The following is a 27,370-nucleotide window of genomic DNA, read 5'->3' on the forward strand; positions in this document are numbered from 1 at the left end:
AAGTATCTGGTAGAAGATGAAGAAAAATTAAAATTGCATTTTTTACTCCACTGGACTGTTGCTGCTGAGCCTCAGTCAATGGCTGAAGTTTATCTTTCTAAAATTAAGGTCCTTTCCAGGAGTCTGCAAAGACAAAATTTGTATTCATCATAGAAAACTCATAAACAAAGATGCCTCCTTCCAGATTTCTGTGGGTTGTGTGATCTGAGTGGAGAGTCAGCGTCCCTTAAACTCCTTTGGGTGGGATTGTGGACATACAGGAATTTGATTGGAGCATTTTCCCTTCAAGAGGGTCCTCCAGAAGCCCAATATGTTATTGCCCTTACTCATTTACTTTATCAGTGCGCTGCTGGAATATACATAATTCAGACAACCAGGGGATGTCTTTGGGCTCCGAACCACCTGCTGGCTTTTATTAGCTAATTAGTGGTGATTTATCAGAGCTGCTAATTTGAGTTGAGCTGCTTGCCTTCAGGACTCTCAGAACACTGTATGAATTCTGATGGTAATTATGCTTATTTGATGGGCAGTTTGCTAAAACAAAAAGTTCTGTCTTTTCTGCCCCAAAGGGATGAAATTCCTGCTCTTATGAAATATGACCTTGTGTGATTTCTTTCTTGTCTGTCTCATTAGGTCTTCCACACATTTCATTTTAATACCTAAATTCAGAACAGCTTACATTTATACCTTTAGATATGTGTCCTTGGGAAGGTCTTTTAGGTTGTTCTTATATTCCAGGTTATTTGCAAATGGAGCATAATTTCCCCTAAATATTAAGCTTGCAATTGTTTTCACCTCAAAGCCATCAGTTTCAAACATGAAGGTAATGTCTGTCTTGTTGACAAAACAGACATTTGGATTTGGAGATAATTCTGACAACTCTGTCCTCAATGATTTATTTTCTTAAAGGAGACATTTTCTGATTTTGAATGAACAATATTTGCTGTTTAGCTTGCTTTTTCTTCTTTGTACCCATTCTCTTTTAGAGACAGACACACCAAAACGATTCCATCAGTGTGAAATCTGTTCATTACTATTTATCATCAGTTTTGATTTTTTCAGCATTGTTCTCCTTTATTTTAGGTATTTCTACATCCATCTATCATGGTTTTTCTGTGTATTCTCAATTCTTGCAGGGTCAAATTTATGCTCCATCTGGGTAACATTAGAGGCTTTTTAATTGTTTTACTGGATTTACTTTATTATTGTACAGTTTTCCTTCATCAGTTGCAAAACTTTTAAGACTTGCTGTTTTCTAAGTAAATCCTGGGATTGATTTATCCTAACATTGAAATGAAAGAGAGAATAAGAGCATGACCTACAATTGTTTTATATATGAAATGCTGATTCAGAAGTAATGGAAACATATTAAAGCTTTACCTTGCATGAATCTGGTTCATTTTTCATAAAATCACTCTCTGCCAAGACATCATTGTAAATCTTCCTAACTTTCAACATTTTATGTAGTTTGAGCATTATTATTATTATTACTATCTTGCACTGGTTTACATCAGGGGTCTGTAACCTCAGTTCTTGAATGCCATGAATCAAAAGGTTGAATTGCCTCCTGGGCACATCGGTAAGTTCTGTAAAGGCATTAATCATTCATTTAATTCAGATTTGTTGGAGCGGGGATGAATCTAACAGTTGCAGGACAGTGGCACTCGAGGACTGAGGTTGCAGACTCCTGGTTTATTCTTTCTAAGACACAGACAAAAGCATCATGTTTGAGAAGCACAGCAATGATGAACACATTTATGCGCAGAGAAGCTTTTCTTTTTTTAAATAACCACGACAAAAAGCAAACCTCATAGTTAAAAAATGATCGGATTATTGATCTGCATCAAACAAGCAAAACTAATTAAGGAAACTGGTCAAACCTCTGAGATATGGGACAAAATGGTCAATGTAAGATCAAATTTCAAAAGGTAGTAATGAATTCTTATCTGTTATGACAAAATGTGACACTAAGAAAACAAATGTTGGAAGTGAATACACAATCAGCAGCAGAGCTTTAAAGGCAAAGTGTGGTTTGAGGGGAAAAAAGTGTGATTTTAAACACACAATGTGAACGGAGACAAAACCTCTCACTAACATCTAGAAAATCAGCTTGAGTAATTTAAAAAGAATCTTCCAGTTGCAAATGAACTTGTAGATTAAATTCAATAACTAATTTTTGTTAAATTTTTCTAACACTCTTGCAAATGGGAGTTTTTGTTGTACCTTCATTTTAATTTATAGATTGCAGTGAATACTGCAAGAAAATTTCCTTTTTCTGTGTCTAATTTTAAAATACAGTCACAATAAATTGAAATATGCATTACCTATAACCTGACTTGTTTGTCAGATTACAGGTAGGCATCGTTTGAACGTACTCTCTGCAGAGCTGGATGACATGGTGATAAGAAAATTCAGCCATTCATTCAGGTGTGTTGGAGAAGAGATACATCCTGGAACCACAGTTGGGTATTCTTTATAAGACATATTGAAAGCCTTCTTTTCACTTCCTCATTGGATGTCAAAATATCCCCTTTTTAAACGAAGTTTGCTTATATGCAAGTATGCAATTAAATCTTCTACAGGATATTTGAAAATCAAGAGCAGTGATTCAAAAAATATCATAAGTGCTTCTGTTGCTAAGTATGAAACAGGTTTAAGTGAAACAATCTTATTATTTCCAACCATATATGGATAAAACCAACACATGATCCAAGGTGAGCGTTTATTTTAAAGGCATTAAATCACCTCAGAAGGTAAAACATTTGTCAAGAGCTCCACACATGCACAAAGACTCTAGGTGTGAGGCATCGCATGATCAATTGATCTTTTCTGTCCTCTGCTTGCACATCCTTGGGGAAATCCTGTAGACTTTTTCCCTCTCTCTCTCTCTCAAAGCAAGTTAAATCCCAACAGGCAGACAAAGGAAAACACTGCTTGTCTGAAATTAGAATGCAGCATAAGAAGAAAACAAGCTGGAGTTCTAAGACATCTGCCAGCAGACACCTTTTCCTTTGCTTTTTCATCCTAAAATCAGAGAAAAATTCAAAACAGCAGGTAAATGGTAATATCACACAAGCAAGCAACTGCGCCTCCAGCAACATGCTCTTCTGAAAGAGTCCGCATTGCAAGGTGCTGCGGTTCTCTCTGCACACATTGAAGGACTGAAGTGTTTGCTCAGAGGGAATTATGAACACTTTAATGCAAACTATCAGAAAAAAAATTCAGAAAAACATGAGTTTTTAAGACATTTCTAAAAGTAACTGAAGCATGTGTCCCTCATTGTATTTTACAGGCATCTGTCAGATGTATGTGTGCTGTTGCAACAATAAACAACACAATCAATTTGTGATTACATAAAAATGAAGTTTGAAAAGTAATTATTCTATTGGGAACTGAATAGGACTCAATCCTTTCCCTTTCTATTGAAAGACTCTTACAGATATCCACACTCTAGGAATTCAGATTTGATTTGATTGAGGGAAAGGATATAACTACCTCTGTGTCCAAAAATACCATAATTTCATCCTTCTACTCAGAATGCTCCGGGGAGCTGGAAGCACTTAGAAGGAGTTGTAGGAATAAGTTCACTTTGCTGAATTAATGTTGCAATTCTTCATCAGGAGAGCCTTGGCATTACCTTGAACTGGGCTGGTTTTATGCAAAATGGTTTCAAGCCTACTTTTTTTTAATGATGGTCCTAATTTGTTGGCACACTTTAAATTATTCATCTCTTTTATATTCATGTAGTTATTACGTGTCATAGCTGTGTATCTATGGGGTGAAATTTAATAGCATCTGCTGGACCTTAGGAAAGAAGCCAGTGCAGAAATGTTATTAAATATTGATAATTAGCTAAATATTTGCCTTGGCACCTGCTTTGAGCCACTGTGCTAATTGGCAGTGGAGCCTCTGGAGTGGTCACCGAGGCACACAGTGAGATGCTCACTCTGAAATTTAACACAAACAAGAATTGAGACGTCTAGAGAATTGGATTGGTGGCGGCTGACATCTGAATTTGTTCTCATTTTGATATAAAAATATGCTGAGCTCTACTACAAAGAGTCTTTTAAATACAATTTACACAAAATATATACACACAATATATCAAGCAAAAGCTAAACATCTTGTGGACAAACAATTTAAGTAAATTGAGGATGAATGTTGGAATAATATACAGGCCAGTATGAACTTTATCCAAAACTGTTCAATTCAGCTCAATCAGATTGAGCTTTAGTCTAGCTTAAATAAATTCAAAACCATTAAAACTCAGATGTAGATGATAAAAATACATTAGTTACATAAAGTCAAGAAAACCAGCAAAAATGCACCTATAGTTTGTCTTGATGCCATCCATTGTCCTGAAGAGACAACTACTTCAAAACAAAAAGAAATCTAGTGAAGAAGCAGAACCAAGCTCAGAAACTAAAAAAGTAATCTTAAAATCTTAGGAAGTAGGAAAGAACAAGATTTAAATAATTATCCTTAATCACATTGACAAAAACCTCCGTTAAATAAAGAAGTATTTGCCCTTAAATAGATTTAAAGGGACAATATTATGTGTTTTCCAGGCCCATAATGCCATTTTATAGCATAATAAAGTAACTGTGTTTCCTTCAGTTCTTATAAAAATGCTATACAAGTTTGACTTTGTAATTTAACACCTTGAAATTGGGCTTCTGTCTCTTTAAGAAAGTCTTTTTCTGAAACTCCGCTTTCAGGAAGTCATCACAATATTGTTCCCCTATTAACCCTTTTACAACATATTTACAAGCATTTCACTGAGAAGTAGTTCATATAATGAGCTCAGAAGATGAGGCGTTGCAGCAGGTATTTGCTAATTGCTGCTGGCTAGTCTGAAGGAGCTGAGTGGTGAGATGATCTGCGAGGCGAAAGCTTGGAAGCTTGAAAACTCCAGCTTCAAGGAGCAGGGGCTACACCTTGAAGGCGGGGCTAAGTCCACCAAGGCATTTTGCACAGAAGAAGATTAAAGGATTTCTCAAACATGCATGACAGAATCAAGGCAACACTCCAGGTATGTTTTTGATGAGGGAATGGCATTAGAATATGATGTAAAGCTAAAAAAAATAGTCAATTTTACATAATACTGCCCCATTAATAAACATAAAGACAAATGAAACATGTCTCTTAAAGGGGCAGCTCATGCATCCTCACCTAGTAAAATGATATTTTCAAATCAAAATGTTTTAAGATGAATCTTTCAGGGACAGATTTTAGTGGATTCATTTGTTACTATTTAAATATAATCACAAACAACAATTTAAAACCTATTTATTTCTGATTAATTCTGATTAGAAAGTGAAACAAAAAAAAACTAAAGAGAAAAAATATCTCTGTTTCAGCTTTAAAACAAAATCTGCAACGCTGCATCAAAGCTCTGCATGGAGGGCTCCACCAAATTCAATTAGACATAATGCTGCAGCGCAATCTATTCATTTGAGGCACCCGGTGAAGCAGTCAGTGGGAGTGTATTGATTGGAGTGTGTCATGTGTGGAGGCGAGAGAGGGGTGGCCAACGTTTTTTGCTTAATGGACCGGAATAAAACAGGCGGGAATGGGTTCAATTAGGGAAGACTGACAAAAATGACTGGTTTCCACTCATGAGAACATGCTGGTACCTCCACATTTTTCAACACAGATCCCCTACATACATACACATGCAATGCCACAAACAATGTATTGAAATATATGACAAGACTAGACACAATATGCTCTCCTTCAGACCTACACCCCCACCCTAACGCACACACACTGAGACGCACAGTAGGGGGGCCAGGGAGAATGCAGCGGGGTGATGAAGAAAAGGATAGAAAAAAAAAGAGAGCAAGTGCTAAGCTCACAGGGTCTCAGCTGCTGCTTGGTTGCTGCCTGCTCCTTGCAATGAGTTGCAATTGTCAGTTTATCTTATCTCAGGCTTTTCATCATTGCTCAGAGCCTGGTTGGAGGAAGCCACCTGAGAGTCTTAGGAATTTGTTGGCTGCAAGTCATTAGCAAGGATGGCTGAGCTACACTGGGACCGGTGATGTGAGGAGGGTTCTGCTGAGAAATCCATGTTCTAACCTCCAGTAAGCCAGCTTGGGTTTCCTGTAGGCATGAGTTTCATCTAATCTAGAGGTGCCCAAAGTGGGTCCTCGAGGGCTGGCATCCTGCACGTTTTAGTTCTCTTCCTGGTGGTACCAACAACATTTTCAGCATGTCAGTGTTTTTTCTGACATGCTGATCAAATGAGCCATCATTTGATCCAGGTGCGTTAAACCAGGGAGAGAACTAAAACATGCAGGATGCCGGCCCTCCAGGACACCCTTTGGGCACCCCTGATCTAATCCATTTATTAATTTATTCCTGAATGGAAAGCACAAAAAAAGAAAAAAAAAAAACAATTTCTGTTGAAAACTTCCATGAATTGGCAACTAACAGGCTTCTGTAGCAGTAAACTGCATGCTGAGTAGGAAATGCATTCATTTGGATTAGACATAACATGTTTTAGATGTGCAGAGAGACATCTAAGACATGCAGTGTAACCCAAGCATGAAGTAATAAATCACTTCCTCAAAATTCCCAGCCTGATGGGACCGATGAAGCCACCCAGAACTGTTCCAAAATACCAGAATATCAGTTTTATTTTCATGGATATCTCATTACAGTTTTGTAGTTGCCAAACAGATGCATTGTAACTTATTTGGAAGAACACTTGACAGGTAGTACTGTTCATTAAATCATCACCTGCTATTAATGCCATGACTAATGAAATTAAATAATGCTGTCTACAACAGTACAAGGAGAAATCAAGTCTAAAAGCAATAAAACAGCAGAGTCCTAAATCCACAGTAAATACCCAAGAAAATAACCAACAAACTTTAAAATAGCCTTCACTGTGTTTGAAACCAGACTTCTCCAACAGAAAGGAAAGCTCAGATTTGGGCCTAATATTGGATAGAATGTTTGTTTTTGTTTTTTATTTGCAGCTGCAGAATGTTTACAGGCTGCTGGAACACAGCCTGACTCCAATGATTTGTTTATCAGGTGTAAAGTACAAAGACTGAGGCAATTTCATGCCTCCTTAACAAGACGAGGTGGGATGCTGTCCACAGGACAGAAGGAAGGTTGCACATTATTTTAGTAAGTGAGGAAATGTCACAGCTTAAAGTTTCTCCAAAACCACTGGGCATTTAGACTATTCAGTGAGCTTCAGATGTATACACAACTCCTCACAACGTTAAAGTTATTTACCGTTGCCAAAAAACATGATGCACCTGTTATTTCAGGGTTGGTATATTTATTTTTTGATAGATTTTGAAGCAGCTAACTACAACTTGAAATATAATGTAAAATAAATAAGAAACCATGATGTTGCTCTGAGCACAAAGATAGACTGAACAGAACTGACAGTGGATGAGGCACACTGTCATCAATACCTGATGTAAAAAAATTTTCAAAATAAGAGGACAAATATAGATACTAACATCGGATTGGTGCATCTCTAAAGATAAGACTAATGAAATAGATTATGGCATCATCCAGCATGCAAAAAACAAGGAAATACAAGAAAATCAGACAAACACTCACTCAGATTACAATACTTTACAAAAAAGTATATCACAAGACTGAGGGAGCAGGGAATTTATCTTTTGGGGGAACTAGTAGAATGTTTGGAATTACTTTTAGCAAACCTGTTGTGCTGCAAAAACTTGGTGGCAATAACTGTATAAAATAATAAAGACTTTTAATTCAATGCCCTACCACCACCAACTGTAGGCAGACAGTCAAACGTATTATTTCTATATTCTTCATGCCCTCAAAACCAGAGAACCCTGCTCCGTTTGGATCACTGGACATGTCATTTCTATTTTATTTAGAAACTGGTCAACAGGAAGCTCAGTGAAATGCTCGGACATACATGTTTGACCAGTGCATGCCAAGCAGTTGGTGTAATTTGTGGGTTTTTTTTTTACAAGCTCATCTTTGATGCCACACTCTTCTGGTCAAAGAGAGAACCGGTCTCAGTGGCTTCTTTTATGTCGACTTGAAAGAGAACAAGTCCGAGTGGAAGCATTATTAAATATGGATTCTGTTTGGGTCCCACGTTGGCTGCTTCCTTTCTCCCACCGTCTCTCCGCCGGTGTCAGTGTCTTCATGTAGGAATCTGTGTAAGGGAATGTTTTTGTAATGTGAGGGCTCAGGAGTGGAGGGGAGCTTACCTTGGAAATGCTGTCTTATTAGCCAACAAACACAAAGGTTACACACACACAGCAAGGGTAACCTTGGCCACACAGAATGATTCTTTGGAATGGGTGAGGAGTAAAATGCGAAATTCCAGTGGGTGTCTCTGTGTGTGTTTAACCTTGTGAAAACACAGAGCCGTGAGTTTGATAGAGTTATTACACATCTGTGCTTCTGCCTTTTGTGCTGCTGAATCTATCATCAGAGGGAGAGCGGCCTCAGCTCAGCTTCTGCTGGGACTTTTCATCTCCTCCGTGGCCCAGGTCAGCCAATTGAGGCACGCGCTGTTTGGTTTTCATTACCCAAACACAAACTTTAAGGATGCCTTTCTGTTTTCTTAACAGAACATTGTTTACTCTAGCAATGATTAGAGTGGTAATATTTCTGCTGTGCCTTTGAGAAATGGCATTTTTGAAGCTCAGTAGGAACATGTTGGCTTTTGTTCCAGCAGTGTGCAGCAGGTTCATTGTGGTTATGAGCGTTAAGAACATAATTAGCAGAGCCCATGTTGTGTTTATTAAGTACAAGCTGCTCTACCCTGGTCCCTAGAGGACATATCTGTTTGTGATGCACAGGTCTTTGAAAAAGTTTTTAAGCACTACTAATATCTTTCTGCATTGCTTCCAAGCAGCCAGACATTTTTGAAATCCTTTAATGCTCTAAAAGAATCATCATCAGAGTAATAATTCTTCTGATTTTTAAATTATGGAACATTTTCTGTCCTTTTGTCAGGAGGCTCTGTCAACTGGACGCAGCCTTCTGTATGTTCTCTCCTTGAATTACATAAGTATTTTTTTCCATCATCAAGAACTCTGTGGATTGAACCCAAACACAACAAATGGCAGATTACCACCAGTAATTATGGGCCCACTGTGGTGCTGTAGTGCTCACGTATGATAAACAACAAGAAACAAAAGACAATGACAGAAAGAGTGAAACTTCTCCATCAGCATGCAGTGATGCACATACCACCTTTATCTACTGCTTTTAATGCCTTTTTATATCACAACTTCCTCCACTTATGCCATGTTTGTTTTATCTAAAAGCTATTCTTGAATTTGGAGGCTAACTCATAACTGCCATCTGGTGGAAATAGTGCCTAACAGTCAACTTAATGAACATTTCAAAAGCATAAGGGAAGTGATGCTTAACAAGTTGATCCAACAATAAACTGACCATAATTTGCCTTTATTCCCCCAATTTTAATCTCACAGTCAACATTCTCCTTATTGTTTTTTGGGGTTCCAAGTCATTCATATTTCCTGAAGATGTATGTAGTCCCTTTTTAAATTTCTGGGTATGCTTTGAGGTTTTTCTCTAGGTGGATGTGCGCAGGAAGCATAAAGGAGACACAAATCACCCCAATTGATTAGCTTCAATTTATACGTTCGTTCTGAGACTGCTGAAGCATAGATAGACAGGGAAATCGACTAGGAGCATCTCCACTCTGCACCTTTCTTCCCCTCAACAACCAGAACTATGCCTTCATAACTGCACAGGAAACTTCATTTCATCCCCTAAAACACAGCATCCTGCTACTACTCATGAACTCCTCTGCTTAACCCCAATTTAGGCTCAGGCTCAGGCTCTTGTTGCTTATGACTACTTCTCACATAGCTTAAAACAGCTCCACTAAACTTTAAAAGTCATGACTTAAAGACACAAATAGAGGCACATCATCTGTAGATCCTGGTCAAGTCCTACCAAGTAGATAGTCCAAGTAAGATAGCTAGTTAGACAGCTAGCTACATAGTACGCTGGCTAGCTACATAGAGCAGAGTTAAGCAATCAACATCCAAAGCAAAGCTTGAACGGATCTTCAAAAGCTTAGAGTGCAATTGATTAAGATGTAAAGAGATTGCATGAAATTAAAGAAAATATAAGTAAAAGAGAAATGAAGCAAGGTTTTTGCAGAGTGTTTCATATAAAGCAAATGCTATTTGTTTCAATTTTCAACTTAACACAAAAGAAAATCTTATAAAAGAAAATATTTTTTTCAGACCCTTCTGTTAGGGTGCTTTACATAGAGTTAAGTGACATATTTAATTATCTTATGTAACAATCTCTTCCAAAGTATGTTGCATTTCCATAAAGGGGGAAAGTGGAATGCTGGGTATCACTGCTTGAGCTGCTGTGACAACTGTCCAATTATGTCTATCCCACTCTGCCTACTGTTTGCACTAGAACTAATCAATAGAGGATGTGGATGAGTGCACATACATTTTGGTGGAACCAAATGCATGAAACCTTTATCATTCATTGGGAGTGGTGGGGAATCAAATATAGGTGTGGAACAAGTCATCTTCACGAGGGGAAGCACTGATTAGTGATTGTAGCCTCAAGTTTGATTTGGTGGGAGGTGTTCTCTCCTGACGCTGCTAATGGAATGGGTGACAGGTGGGCACGGGAATGAAAAGGCGATCCTCCGTTTCATGAATAAATGTAAACACAGCACAGTGCAATTACTGCAGCTGGTCATCTCTTTTGGGTTAGAGTGAAGGAGGGGGGAACTAAACCTGGGGCTACATCTCCACACGTCCAATCTGATGAAAATGTGCAGGTTACTGGGGCGTTTAATTGTATATACGGTAAAGCTAATACTAAGGACTGCCGTGGTTTGTTGCGGATGAAAGCCTAACCCCACAACTGGAAAATTTGATTCAGTTTAAACATAGCTTTTCAATTATCGATCCGCTGTGGAAGGTATGATTATCACAGGAACGCAACCTGAGCAGATGGATTCATTTAAACATGTCATGAGAACACATGGGTCTTGTTGTTCTGCAAGGCAACCTATAAAACAGGCATGTTTTACCAAATCAAAATTTGAGAAACCATTGATTTCATTAACATTCTAGGTTTTAAGTTTGTTTAATCAAGTTTGTTTCCAGTAGTTCTTTGTTTTTTAATTTGTTACTTAATTTGACTAAGCTTGATATCTGTTCAAAAGAATTGAGTTACAGAGTTTAGCAAACATAGGAGGTTAATTCCAACCCCAAAAATTAGTTAACTTAACAGCTGTCTGGTGTTCAGAATACCAATGGTGGATAGGATGCAAAAAATAATATTCATTGCATTTGAATTTCATCAGGTATTTTATTGAGCTCTTTTTCTCACAGAGCAAACATACCTTGGTAGGAGTTCTCCAATGAGCCTAATTAGCCAATTAAATGTGGGCTTTGGGCAGCATGCAGGCTATATCAAGCGACACACTGCATAGTAAAAACAATTACATTATTTTAGAACACATTCTAGAAATTCCATCCATCCATCCTTAAGTGTTGATATTCATATGCATGTATTCTTGCATCTCATCGCACGGAAACATGCAAAACTCCATACAGACCAGCCTCACAAGATTTAAAGTAGATTTATTTCCAAAAAATATATTTCTGAAACATCCATCCATCCATTTTTGTGGGGTCGGGAGGGTTGCTGGTTCCTCTCCAGCTACGTTCCGGGTGAGAGGCGGGTTCACCCTGGCCATGTCGCCAGTCTGTCGCTGGGCAGCACAGAGACATACAGGACAAACAACCATTCACACACTCACTCACACCTAGGGAGGATTTAGAGAAACCAATTAACCTGACAGTCATGTTTTTGGGCTGTGGGAGGAAGCCGGAGAACCCGGAGAGAACCCACCATGCACAGGGAGAACATGCAAACTCCATGCAGAAAGACCCCAAGCCGGGAATCGATCCCAGGACCTTCTTCCTGCAAGGCCACAGCTCTACCAACTGCGCCACTGTGCAGCCCTATTTCTGAAACATTGGCTTCCTATATTAAATTTATGATCATGCAATTAGTCAAAGTGTGAATGTTGAACTTAGCTAACATTATCTTGTGCTAGCAATTTAACAGGCAAAAGTCTAGGGTCATCAATATATTGTTCAATATGAACCAGAGTCATTAACACAACACACTAAAATTAAAAAATTCTGCTGCACTTTTTCACCACAATCTAAAGATTCTATTTTCCTGGTATGAAAAATATTCATCAAAAGCTGATGATTAGTTGAAATTGTTGATCTTTGAAGAATGATGAGACTACTTCTCTTGTCCAAAAAACTGGATCATTATTTTTGATCTGATGTTTAGCATCAACTTCAGGTTAAATAAACTTCGAGCTTCTGCTATGTAGGGCGAGTGAACTTAAAAGTTAAAGAGAACTAAGTCACAGCTTAGTTCTCTTATGCCTTGGGCTGACTCTGTATCTTAAAATATATTGAAATCACATAGACCAGCTTCAATCGTGAACCAATTTGAAATAATTCTCATAAAATCCTTCATGTGTTTATGTATTTATATTTTATATTAAGACTCATCCACAATTGTAGGCACAGGTCAAAGCACACCACACCTATATCTTTTCTATTACCAAAGGTAATTAATAATTCATGGGTCACAATTGGGAGTCAGGGGGAGGAGCAGCAGTGACACCCTAAAATCCTCTCAGCAAACAGGCCCAGCCTCAGAAACCACCAGAAGAAATGAGAGCCTAAAATTATCTAGCACAAAAAAAAAAAAAAACAAAAAAAAAACACTGCAAGTTAAAGCGTATTCACCCTCATCACCATTGACACCACAGTGTCTCTCCAGGCTTTTTTTCCACTCAGGCAATAACCTTTTCTATCCTCTCTTTCCTTGCACTAGTCTCTGAGTACCATCCACGCCATCACTTAGGGCATTAATCAAAAAGCAAATGCCTAATGGCTCCTGACAGGCAGCACCCATAATGGGCTGCAGTCCAGGCCTGAATTCTCCTTGAGCATCTGGTAACACTGACAGCCGTGTAGCTGCCTGACCGGCCAGGAGGAGATTGTTAATAGCAGTGTGTACGGTCTTACTCACCATAAAACACTTAGGGCCCCGAGATGTTACCGCATCACGCATGAAGAAAGCTTTTTGATAGTATGCTAATCTCAGCCATTAGAGGGGGATGATTTACAATCACTTAAACAGCACATGAGGCGGCTGTGGAGACACTGGCTGGCTGGGATAATAAAGACGCTGCAGCTTGTTGATCATTAGAGAACTCGCTCTCTCCTCCTCTGTGTGTGAGCATGCACTCTGGATGCAATGGCATTTGGTTTAATCACTAGGTGATTTTAGCATAAAACACAAAACGAGAAAACCGTGCAAGGCTTTGTTGTGGTGCAGAATTTTATGTTTTTCTTTATTTTATTAGATTTTTTTTATGTGTCCCATCTAGAAGTGTAGCAGTCAGAAATGTTGTCTGAATGCCAATTAGAAGGCTTTACTTTCACTAGTGGATCATTACAGCTTTTTATATATATATATATATATATATATATATATATATATATATATATATATATATATATATATATATATATATATATATATATATGTATATATATGGGCTCGAAACATAGTGAGCAACTTAAGAGGGCGAAAGGTGAAAGTTCACTCGCCCTACATAGCAGAAGCTCGAAGTTTCACATGCAAGAATTATGCTGGTTGAGGACAGCCAATTATTATCTCATCGCACAAGTTCCATTGAAATGAATGAAGAGATACATTTCTAAATTACTGTTTAACATTAAATGATTTCCTTTACATCTTACTAAATATAAAGAGAATGAACAGCTGCGTAGTCACGAGGAAACCACCAATCATTGATGCTAACTGGGGGAAAAAAGGCTAAAATTCAAAAGGATTGGACTCTGCAGTGATGTAAGAAGGTAATGTGATCCAATGAGTCCAGATTTATTCTCTCTCAGACTGATGGGTGCATCAGGGTGACATGAGAGGACGATGAAGTGACGCACCTATTATGTCGAGTGTCTATGTATCAGTCGATGGGTGCAACACTCTGACCTGGGGTTGCTGCAGTTGGTCAGGTCAAAGTTCAGCAACATTATGAGGTCAGCGGACTTCCTGAATATTGTGAATGACCAGTATATTCCACCAATAACTTGGTACTTCCCTGATCACACAGGGATATTTCTAGATGATATTCTATCACCAAAGTTAAAGGTGGTCCAATAAAATATTAAAGTGTGTGACCTTCTTTTTTGAAGCAAGTCTTATTTTAGGCAGGAAGTGTCTATTTGCTCTATGAATTAAATATTTCTTCTATAAAACCTTCAGAAACTTCTGTTTTATCATTCTTACATTAATGCGTTATCAGAATAAGATTTAAGATGATTTTTAGAATGTTTTCAAATTTGCTTTTCTATTGACAATAGTTGGTGTCAAAGTCATATCAAATATGAAGAGCCCACCGCCTTTCCAGATAAGAGTGTGGTGGTTTGTTTAACCAATGTTAACAGTCTCACAGTCTATGTTAACATGGGAGATCCATGCAATTCAGCAACCTGCTGCGGGCACATCGCACCTGCATTTCTGATTGCTTCTTCAACATGTAAAGCCAAGAAATTTCATGAATATTTCATAGGAAGCAGTATTTCATTGCACACAGATTCAATGGGCAAGGAGATAAACAGCTGAGTATTAATAATGCAGTGCGGTGACACTGACCTTATTTTGTGCCTTTCAACCTGTGCTGATATTTTGATGCGCCATGCCCCGCTACTCTCTGGCACACAGGAGGGTTTTCGCGCTCTTTCTTCAAAGCCTCGAAATAACAAAAAACTTCCTGTTTGACAGAGGTTACATCACTGCCTCAACCACCAAGACATTAATGAAAATGCTGGGGCTATGTGCTGTTTTTTTTCTTCTTCTTTTTTTTCCTACCGATTCACAGTGGAAAATACACATCTTCATTTTCACAGAAACAATGTGAATGCAAAGTGTCGGTTTGACAACTGGTGCTGACAGCTGAGCAGATGCCTGGAAGGTGAACTGTGAGAGGCTTTGAAACAGGACTGAAAAAAAAGGCAGAGCTGCAACCTCTTCTTCTCTGCAGTCAGACAAAAACGATAAGCAGTCAGGAGTGAAAACATTAGTCCAAGTCAGGGCACCTGTTTGAATAAAAAATATTAAACTGAAATAGTCAGAGAAACACTTTCCTGTTTTTTAAGCTGGTTTGTAGATGATGTAATTACTATTTTCCAGTTTGCATAATAATTATGTACGCATTTGTCTAAATGTACAAGATCTCATATTCTACTGCAAATAATATTATATCTAACAGCCTGGACACATTTTGTTAGATATCTTACATTGACAATGTATAAGGAATACAAAACAGTGAGATATTACAAAATTATTTTAGATATTGAAGTAACTTATTAAATTTTAGGGGATATTTCTACATTTTTGACAAATATTCCCATAAATAATTGAATTTCACAATGCAATGAATGGCAAATTAATTGTCTGGTCCCCAGATCATCAGGAACAAAGTTGGCATCAGAAAAGCATTTTTTAAATTATGTTGATGGCTATTTTCTCTGTATTTATTAAATGTATTCATTAAATGTTTTCTGAAGACCTTGTGTTACACCCTGTTTACAGTGGCTGTTGTTCTGGTCTCCATTTGACATCTATACGATATGAGATTAACCTGCTGATAGATGAAATGGAGATTAAGTTAAATGACCCAAAAATTTTATTTGATAACCATAGTATCATGTGTTATTATCTGGATAATAACACAAAGTACAAGAAAAAATAAGAAATAAACCTTTTTGGTCAATTGAAAATGAAATAAAATCTGAATCCATCAGGACTATGAATAATTCAGAGCTAAACTGTATGCTTTAAAACTGAATGATTTCTATATAGTTATTGGAAAAAGAAAGTACACCAACAAAGTTTCTGAGATCTTAGGGATGCACTTAGATTTATTTATTTATTTTTTTCTTTAGAAACTTTTCCATGTTGTCTTCATCTTATTTCAACAAATAATGACTGTGACGTCTTTTTGGGTTTGTTGTCATAGACTCGAGGTTAGATTTAAATAATTTTAGAATCAGGTGAAGAACAGATTAATTATTTATTAAATCCTCAGGATGGACGGGGGTGTTTGTGTTGAATTATTAGAGATTTTGCACCAGTTTGTGACTCATCCTAAAAAAGAGACAGCCTCAGAGACGACATCTCTGTGTTTGTGTTTCTCCTGCCACGTTTAGCCCCTAGTTCACAAATTTACAAAGGTGACAAACAATGACTGAGTCTCACCTGCCAGGAGCTTTTACTCTGAGTCTTATAACAACCAATAATAACTGTAAATAATAAATGGACCGTTTCTTTCCATGAGGGGCTTTGGCTGCTCTGCTAAACTATTTAAGGTGCCTTGTTGATGGGAGTTATTTTTTGCTGAGGGGTTGTGGAAATTCTCTGGCTTCCCAGTAGAGTTTTGGCCTGACAATAAACAACAGTTTAATACTTTATCTAATCCCTGCCAGGAGGTAAGTCCAACTGCAAGCTCTTGCAGATGTTCACATCCAATAATCTATCCATAATTGATGAAACAGGGAGGTCAGATGTAATGGCTGCTGCCATTCCAGCAGCAAATAAATGGTTATTGACAAAACAAGCCAGTGTGGCACTGAGTGGGCTGTGAGATGACAGGCACGGAGAGGCGTGGAGACGGTGCAGAAAGCAGGGCGCCGAGGGTAAATGCTGAAAACTGCGGCTTCTGGGTACGTGAGGGGGGCACCAGCGAGGACGGAGATCGAGGATGATCCTCTGGTGTAAAGTGGGGGACACACCCATGAGGGGTTGTCAGAAGAGCGTAAACAGGAGGGGAAGATGAGAGTGGAAAAAAAAGGAGGGGCGGGACGCTGAAGGTGTGTGTGGAGGGGCAAGGGGCACGGGATGGTGAGAGCAACTGCATGCAGTGTGCTGAGTGCAGTGGGCCAGCTGTCCGCTTCCCTTTCATCTCTAGGCTTTATGTCAGATACAATCTACCTGGCTGTCAAGCCTCAGCAACCATCTCACAGCGCAGCCCACCTCCTCCTCCACTCGCTGCACCCACACCCCTACCTCATGGCTTTCCCTCTCTTTCTATCACTCTTCAGTTCTCTCTTTACCTCTCTAGTGGCTGCACAGAGGCATCCACCTCCATGTCTTCTGATTCTTTGGGCTAAATCACAGAAACCTTGCTTCATTCTCTTTTCAAAAAATCCCTGCCACTTCAATTTGTAAAGGACCACATTTTTCATTTAGAAGCTGGAGACTTTGCAAATAGTCGCCAACAATTCAACTAAAGTTTTGAAGATTTGTGTGGTAAACACATTAGCGGTGCTAATTTTTATTCCATGACCCAATAAAATCATGTCAAATAATGTTAAAACACATAAATATTTTAGATTCTCAAATCAAAGATTGGAACAAATTTCAAACAAGTAGCACAGATTAAAAAGGGAGAAGCAGGTAAAATGTAGATAAGCATAAGATAACGGATGGACGTTTTGTGGAAATAAAGAATAAAGTCTAATGATTCAGGGGATTATTTTTTTTTAACTTCTTAAAGCTGAAGGAGGGAGTTCTGAGAAAACAGTGGACTGAATCTGAAAATATTAATAAGCACACTTTGCACAGCAGCTCTCACTCCACAACTCTTCTCCCACAGAGGAGCCTGCCAAGGACTCGAGAAATCAGCAGTTTTCCCTTAAAGTTAGGTCTTTTTTCTGCCATTAACACAGCGACAAGTCACCGGCAACGTTGAACTTTAACAACGAAACTCACTGAATCAGTGAACCAATCATTTAATCAATCAAGTTTATTTATGTAGCACATTTCAGTGAAAGGGTACCTCAAAGTGCTTTACACCATAAAAATACAAAAATACTAAATCATAGAAGAAGGATGTGAGCAGAGAGTACATAAGCTTGTCCGTCAGCGCTAAGACCGTCCTCATGGCTCTGATTGGTTGTATATTTATATTTATGAATTGTAAAAGTTACATGTGATTGTCTCAGAATGGGATTCAGATGCACAAAAACAAGGTGTAACATTCCAAAATTAATTTTAATTTATTGTCATGTTATTTTAATATAATTTTATGATTATTTTTATATAAACTTGAGGCAAATGCACTGATACTGCGCATAATACTCAGAAATCCCTGTATTTCCATTGAAGATTTGTAAAGATTTACTACAAAGACAGGTAACAACCGATGTGGTGCAGATAAAAATACCATGTCACACTGCTAGCTCTCTTGAGTGAGAAAAATCTTTCTAGCAAAACAGCTTTTATTTAAACCTCATTAACTCTTCCCCAGTTAAGTGGCTCTATGATGTAAAAAAGCACACAAAAAAGTGGAACCGCTTAGAAGAAATTACAGAGAAAGCAAAGGACAACAAGCTTTTCAGCGCTGCAGAAACACGGCTGTTTTTAACTCCGACAGAGGGGTAGTGACTTCCGTGCAGACCTCCCTTCCCTATCGCTTAATTACTGCATGCAGTCATGAATATTTCAGGCATATGCTTTCCCACTTTGTCATTGGAGTTCAGAACTAAGAGAAACAAGTTCATATGCATATTAATGGGGGAGTAAAGGGGCTGTGGGCGGAGGGGGACAGGAGGACTAAGGGTTGCCAGTGTGCTTGTGACAGCAGGAGGAAATGGCACTCATTCCCCAGCAGCTGCTCTTTTTAGATCCCCCTCAGAGGGAACTGCCCGAGGAGGGCTTCTGCCACAAAGGGGATAAAGGAGATGAGGCCTCTTGATGGAAAACAGGCAAACAACCACTGGGACCCCTCTTCTATCCCTTTTCTCCCCCTCCCTCCCCAACTCTAATGTGAGCTCACATTCACACACACAAACCCTTGGCCCACACTTAGCCAACCCCCAGGAGTTGTCAGGACCTCTTTAGCATTTTTCCATGGTGGCTGCTAAACTGTGCATTAGTAGGTGGCTAACGGGACCTCTGTAATGACAGCCTGAAAATGAGCAGATTCTTTTCTCTTTTTTTACCCAAGCTATGCATCATGACAAATGGGATGCAGTTTTGAGTTAGGGGAATGAGCTCGGGCCCTCAAAGCATCTGAGACCCCTCTCAGATAAAGATGGGCATACTATTAACGATACAATATAAATGTAAATCCTGTGTAATAATTCTTAAAAATGGTTGACACAAACCCTCCCTGCATCACTGCTCTTACACCATCCAGGGGCAGCATTAAATATTGTTTAATTGAATTTATGGACCCTAAAAATACCACTCAGCACCCAGAAGAGCATAATGACATGCTTTATTTAACATATCTAAACAAAGTCGATTACAGCATTGTGCATGTTTAATGGAGCACAAAATGTTCTCTTTCCATTTGATAAAGGTGGCTTTTAGCTCTCATCCTTTGCACATAAAACTTTTATTTATTTGCTTACAGCAATGAGAACACAACAGGAAACCTAATTTAATACTGGTAAATGTATAGCTGCTTAAATTAGCATTTCTGAACAAAAAAAAAAGGCTAATATTTGGCTGTACATAGGACAGCCCATGATTAATTTGAACTCTTGTCAAGTCTGCATGGAGACGTCATGAGCTTTCAATGGGAGGTTCAAAGGGAGCGCTAATTAGCTTGACCTTTCCTGTCATGATTTGCATGCCCACTCAACCTCTTACAATTTACCAGGAAGAACAAAAGCAGAGACAATGAAGGTGTGTTTCTGGATGGAGAGTATTTTCCTAATTGATGTCTTTAAAACATCTATGATACTCTGTTGGAATCACACACACCCCATTGGTACAGATCTTTGTAGATTTCAGTGGGTAGGTGCTTTAGAAGGCTAAATTAATGCAACACTTAAAACATTCTTACAATGTTAAAGGATAGATGTGGACAAAAATTCAGCCACCAGTTTCAGAATCTGGGGGTTTTTCCACTACAATCATGATAAATGATTATATGGATAAACACAATAACTATTTAATCATTTACTCAGGATTAAAATGAGAACTGTGTAATGTAACAACTGCAACGCCTACAGTTTAATGCAGTGATAGGATCATTAACCCTCTTTAAGGGATCTGAAGAGAACCAGCAACAGCCTATGGACAGGATTAGAGCTCAAGCCTCACGCTCATATCTGCAAACACATCAGAACGACTGCCACTGCTACAATAAACCCTTGTGATTCGTTTCAGATCTTGTTCTACTTAGCCATCAGTCATCATCACAGCCCTTATAATTCCCTTTCTTAGCGCCAGGATTTTGTCGCCTTTCTTTCTTTTTTTAACCCTCAGATTGAAGGCACAAAGAGGGTGGGACGGAGACGGGTGGCTTTTGTTTTGGTACCTCAGTGTCTTCCCCCACTCTTTTTCTTCTTCTCTTCCCTCTGCAGGGCTCTGGTGTGATTATTACTTTCAGTGGAGGATTTAACCATGGGCCAGTTGGGCCATCGCCTCGGGGAGGCCCCCATTTCAATGCGTGTGTGCTACTTTTTCCCCCAGTTTATTGCCTTGCCTTTTATTCTGCCAGGCAGTCCCACTGACATCAGGGGGCTCTTAGAATAACTTGCCTGAGGCTATCAGATCCCTTAACCTTAAATCCGCCACTGTATGCTGGTATAGATTCCAGATCTGAAAATGAGGCACAGCCAATAGATAAAGATGAGTCAGACATTATTTAGGATGAAATTATTAATTTATTATCTACATTTTTATTTAATAATATATTGAACGCTACAAATTGTGGTTTGATCCAGATTGGTTTTGCCAGCCACGGCCATTAGATGCCAGTGCATCATCACATTTTCAGTAACTCAGACACTCAGGTAATTTCAGCATTTAGAATACTATTTTTCCCCACAGCAGCTCAATAAATACTTATTTCTAATCATCTTTTAGAGACCCAGGGGAAAAAAATTATCTGTCTGCTTACAAACATGCCACAGTGCAAGCAGCAATACATGATTTTATGCACAATTTTTCTCCTCCTCACAAATATGTGAGTGTACGGAATAGAGAAATGTGTTGGTACTAAATCAGTTGTAGACTCAAAGTTAAGTCATGATTAGCTATAACTAAGACTAAAGTAGAGTTTATTCTGCATTGATGTTCTTCACTTTCCCTTTACTGTATGAATGTGACAAGGCCAGCTCAGATCAATCTCCTATAGAAGATCCCAACCAGTAATCACAGTAAAAATTAGGAGCTGCATCTCTTTGTAAAAAAAATGGTGATTGGGAAAATGACAAAGAAAAGTGGCAAAACATTTGATTATATCATGTTCAACATGTTACACTATAGAAGATTAATGATGCCACCACAGCGTCAAAAGAAAGGTCTTCAGGAAGGAGCATCTCCTGCACTGCAGTCCAGTTTAGTTTTAATGTCAACACCCAGGCACAATAAAGGAGGTTCCAATGTCTTTCCCATTTTGAAGCTCAGCCAGGGGAAATAGGTCTCTACATCACATTATATATATATTTTTAACAGAAAGTCAATATTACTATTTCATAGTTCCCATGTTGCTCTGATCAGCCTAAAAAGTATTTTTTTTAAAAGTTTTAAATACTTGTACTAAAGCAACAACCCAAAAATACATCCAATTATTTTTTTCCACTTTGAAAAATGTATTGAATCTTTTCAGTTTAGTTGATTGGAACAATTTGCAAAAAACACTGAAGCTCAGTATACTAATATCAACCTTCATCAACTCAGTAAAAACAACAGTTTATGGCCAATGTACCTGCTTTTGAAATGTAATTTATCAAACTTGTAGTATATTTAGTCACTATACATATGGTTGTATTTTTGTTTTATTTTTTCTCTGTTTTCTAATATTTTTCTGTTTTCTACTGCATGATGTTTTCTCAACAGTTTGTTGTTTAAAACTGAGAATTTGTTCTCAATCAACTTGCCTGTTTGAATAAAGAAAAATTAAATAGCTTCAGTTTGTTTAGACATCTGTAATGCAATGTGGTGGCTAATCAAAAGTGGTGAATTTTAAAGAACAGGTTCATAATCTGTTCTTTAAAACAGATTATGAGATTATAAGAAAATGCAATCACTAATCCGTCAAAGAAAATCCAGACAGAAGACATCACAACTGTCTACAGGTGTAGGATGATCAGGTCCTAAATGTGAATCAGTCAAATTAATCCAGACACAAATTTGTTCAATCACATGCAATCACCCTGATATGCATTCTGTTTATGACTGCATGTCAGAGCTTATGTGGTTGGTATATATAGTGCAGAGGCTCGTCTCTCAGTGGTGAGCGGTGCTGATCAGCAAATCTCTGAACTCAGCAGGACACTGTAGCACCAAGTCCACCGCTGGATCAGCTTCAGTCATTTGCTGAGCTCCCAGGTCTCCTTGCTAAAAGAAGTTTAGCATGTGCGAAATTGATGGTTCCCCCCTCCAGGTGGAGGTGTATCAGGAGTCAGAGCTCTAATAAGAAATAATTGTACTCTCGCTTCACCCTGGCACCCTACAAGGGATGCAGGTCAACAGAACAGTTGGAACCTGGAGACTGTCGAAAACAAACACTATAGCTTGAGGTTATTTTGTAAATTGCCTTCAGTGCGAGATGAATAGACTGCAAGTTTCTTTCAAAGCAGGGGGAGGGTGTAGTTCACAGCAAAAGCCAAGACTTTAAATCTCTGATTGCTGTGGGGTTGAGAAGTTTTGCATAAAGAAGAATGTGCAGTTAGATTCTAATGACAAAAAAAAAAGCTTTAAAAAAAGAGAGCAAACATTGAATCATTGTCAAGATGACGCTGGGTTAAATTCATAAATATTGAAGCCTCAGCTTTGTTGAGGCAGTTTTAAGTCACAACATATCTGCTTTCTGCATCTGAAGTTGGGTTTTTATATGCAGTTTATGCACGCAAAAAGGGGCCTCCGCCACATTGAGCTTTTGCCTCAGTCCTTATTGAAAGCTTTCTTAAAAATGACGGATAAAAGCCAAGGCATCTTTAAGAATTGACACACTCTTTAAAACATACATCTCATGAAAAAGACTTTAAAAGGGCCAGTTGCAAATTTAATATTACTTGGGGGATGCAGCAGTGCAATACCATCAGTGTGTGCAGGCTGCGGCTGTTCACAAAGTAACCGCCTCAGTCTGAGAGAATACTATGCTCACATCACATCTGAAAAAGCCAAACACACTGGCAGACAGAAGCGAGGCGAGCAAGGCAAGGTTGATGAAGAGTGAGGAGACAAGGCAGGCTAAATTGAGCTGGAGAGATATCCCCGTATTTCACCTTTTTGCATCATTTGCTTTTGTACAATATGTCCATTCTAACAAAAGCCTTTTTATGGCATGAGAGTGAGCGTTTGATGAGTTCATCTAAGTAAATAACCACAAAAAGACGAGAATGAGAAAAAAAAAGTTTCATCATATTTCTTCAACACCCACAACAAGTCAAAAAAAAAAAGAGAGAGAGAAACCTGGACAAAGAATTCTCAGTGTTCAGAACAAAACAAGTTAAAGGCTTCTAAAACATGAGAAACTTCAGTGTAATTCTCTGCTCTCCTATTCTGATGCACTTTTTTTTATACCTCTTCATTATTTAATGAGGCCTAAACTAAAGTCAAACAACTTTCCTGCGTAACTCAGGCCATCTACATTATGGTTGTGATTTAATTCATCTAAATAAACACAAACTAAACACTGATCACTTAGTGAAAACATTGGGGTTGTCCAACAGCAACATTCCCACCATGTGGTTCTCAGTGGTTTTTGAATGGGGGAAAGAGCCCAACAGTAGTAGATTTTGCCAGACAGCAAAGGAAGAAAGAAAGACTTGTTCTTGGGGAAATTCTGCATCCCCACACATTTTTAAAAACTTAGACTTGAGCTCCTTGAAAAGTTTATACATATACTTCAGGCATTCTGCAGGCATTCCAGAGAGCTATGGGTATGGCAACATACATAAAATAAAAACAACTGCTGAACTGCTGGGAGTATGCCATTAGAAACTATTCTTAATGCTGTAGAAACGCCAGTGACGTTAAACAGTCCAGAAAACACAAATATCTTAACAATGACAGCTGCTTGTTGAACTGTTGTGATTTTTCTGTGGCAAACCGACAAACTTGAAAGAATATGTAAAGATTTAGGAACTTGCTTGAAGTTTTCACTTATTTAGATCCAGATTAGTTTCTCCCTGCAGGCTAAAGCTAACGGCTACTTTGAGAGGAACCAAGATCAAAATGGATTCCTCACAAATAGAAAAAACAAAAAATCTATAGTCTCAAAAGAGCGCCATAGCTATTTCTACAAAATGTGTTTTACGAGCTTTAAACTATCCTGTCTTAACTGCCATGTTTATGTTGGATGGTTAAGGTAAATCAGAATGAAAGAGATGATACTCTGGAAGGAGGACGTTACTTTTGCTGCAAGTTCATTTTTTCCATTTTTTTCTTATGCTTAAACTTATGTGAATTAAAGTTCAATACCTTATGCAAAATATATAAATGCCCACAAGTGCTTCCATATTATGAGAATTTATTTTAAAGCAAGTCTGGTGTAACTGTATAAAGGCAAGGTAATAACAGAGAATAATGCAAATTGGAGAGTAGTAGAAGAAAAAAGTGAGGAAAAAGTGCTCAGTTTGTCCTCCAGTAGACTAAACCAATAGCAGCTTAACTACAGAAATAAGAGAGGATAACCTAAATCAGTCTATCTAAGCTTTATCAAAAGGAAAGGTTTTAAGCCCAGGGTTAAAAATTTCTTGTGTGACCTCTTGTCACTTTAAGTCCAAATAACCTGCTGCAGGCCACGCCTCCTAACCCAACATTTACACATGCACTGTAAAGTAGCTCCAAACAGATGCACAGTTATGCAAATGTACATATTTGAAAAGCAGAAGTGGAGTGTCCTGCACAACTAACAAGAATGCAGCAAGTGGTTTCTGGAAGGTAAGTCCACAACAAAACACTTGTCCAGCAGCCATTGTACAGCGGATTCAGCTGTAAAACCAGCTGACCAAACATGCTGGAGCTCTGAATGCGTTGCTAGGTGACAGGCTGGGCTTAGCTGGGGTTACTAGATAACGGTGCTTCAACAATCAGGAGGCTTTGGAAACTGTTCATTTTCCAGACACCATAAAAGATGAATTTATTGCCAATAAACAGCTGGGTGGGTTTTTAAGCATTTGGGCTGTTTTAGACCCAGTTGAGACCCACATGGAGGTATACAAAAGTACAAAATGAGAGTTCTACATGATATGTCCCCTTTAAGCACATCTCTACAATTTTGAGTTCAGTCATAACTGTTTCAAAGACATGTCAGGTAAATTAAAGTACAACTACAAATGGACAAGAACTTCAGCAGGTGCTTTGCTACTGAAGACAAAGTCCACGGCTTCAGGATGGGCCTCAGGCATCTCCCAGCAGGAAAAGTTTTGGAGCAGACACAATTAGACAACTTATTTCAGCTGCAGAAAAAAAAAATTGTCAGCTCAGAGAGGCACTGTACCTGAAAAGTTGAGTGGAGCAGAACTTCGTCTCATTAAAAGCTCCGGCTATCATTAAGGTCTTCGCCTGAAAACTCTTTATGTCGGTCAGTTCTTCTCATATCTCCACTGTGGGGCTGCTTTCTGATGAAAGTTAACATAAACATGAATAAATAAATTTCCCATCTCATCCCGCTGCTGTAAGAATTCCCCCTGACTCCCACCTTCCAGCCATGTTTTATTCAAACAAAGGACATCATAAATGAATGATAAATAAAGAGCTACTCCATGTGAATTGTTTTAAAATGTTAAGCCATAACTACAACCTAATAATGAAGCTGATCCGCAGAGACCAAGGTCAAAAGTAAAAATCATTTTGGTAATCCGATGTACAACTGTTCCCTCACACAGTGGCATAATTAACTTGAATATATTAATTCTTTAGTACACTGCTTATTGAATTATACATTCTCAATTTGCCTTCCTCAATAAAGAATAGTGTGCAATGCTGGTGGAAGAGGAGTTGTTGTTAAGACCTGTTGGCATTTCTGGAGCCCCTGAGCATGAATTATTATCTCCCACTCACTGAAGGACATCCACTGAGGTTCAGGAAAACCATGAACTCCATCTGAACAGGCCGATTTGTCAGAGTGAGCTGTAATGGATTTCCTTGTATTTGTAGTTTGATTTCAACTTTTATAGGAAAAACTGTCAAATCTGAGTAGATGATGAACAAATGCATAATTTTTTTTCAAGGACTTTAAATTACTGATCAAAGCTACTGAATATTTTTCAAACGTTCCCTTGAAAAACATCTTCAAACTCAGCTGTCAGCATCAGTCCATCACAATTTAACTTTTGGAAATGAATTCAAACATAGGTAAAGAAGTTATTCTTTAAAAGTTATTTTGATCCAGCTAAAATGTAATTTTCCACAGCAGATAAAAGTCAGAAGGTGAAATGAAAGACACCTAGAACTGAGTTTATTCCACACATCAGACTGTTTCACATAGATATGAACCAGGTGGCATCAACATCCACATACTTAATGCATGTAGATGTGAATTTCCAAAGAATCAACCAGAGAAAACATTGTGCCCCAGCCTTTAGTTGGCAACATGTCCACAGCTGTAAAGTCAATTTAAATCATCTTAGACTGAATAAGTAAAGAACCGTTTGAAGAAAAGTTAAATATATATTTTTGTGTCATCCAAAACCAAAAGTACTCACAAAACCAGCAATTATGTCAGGTGAAATTAATAATCTCCTCCACTGCCTAAAACTTTACTTTAAAAGTCAAAATAGAATAGAGCAATATTTGAAATCATAAATTAATTTTGGTTTTGTGGTTTTTGTTTTGTAGATTATTTTCTTTATCTCTGACATCAAATCAGACAGAAAAAAATAAATAAAAAAATACAACATGGGAATATATAAGACATTAGTTTAAGGATTTAACCAGTTAATCATTTGATAAAGATTAAAATATTTTATTTTTTTACATTGTGTATTTATTCATATAGCCAGCAGCACCCCTTTGGACTCCATAAGGCACAAGCATGTTGAATAAGGGATGGATATTTATTCTTTTATCTGTTTATCTAGCCTTTAAATTATATATTTTTTTCTCTTTAGCTCTTAAAATGTTAATTATCTACTTTTTGTAGTTTGTCACTTTTGGTGGACAAACTACAGTGGAGAGGTGAAGTATAGATGATTAAAATATATTTAATGAACAACAAAAAACTTACAAAAATCATCAGGAAGCCAGTACAGACTGCAAGCATAGTCCAAGGAAACAATAACTAGATAACATTAAGAGATACGAGGGATATGAG

At 38.1% G+C, this 27,370-nt stretch overlaps 1 long non-coding RNA gene across 1 annotated transcript; it reads right to left on the reverse strand.

Moving 5' to 3' along the window:
- Nucleotides 1-2,879: 2,879 nt before the first annotated feature.
- On the reverse strand, nucleotides 2,880-27,370 carry LOC122829816. The gene is made up of 3 exons (XR_006370434.1): nucleotides 27,284-27,370; nucleotides 25,556-25,676; nucleotides 2,880-3,024 (listed from the first exon to the last, which is right to left on the reverse strand). It is a non-coding gene; the product is annotated as an uncharacterized LOC122829816 (long non-coding RNA).

Source organism: Gambusia affinis, linkage group LG04 (assembly GCF_019740435.1).
Source record: "Gambusia affinis linkage group LG04, SWU_Gaff_1.0, whole genome shotgun sequence".
Lineage (NCBI taxonomy): Eukaryota > Metazoa > Chordata > Actinopteri > Cyprinodontiformes > Poeciliidae > Gambusia > Gambusia affinis.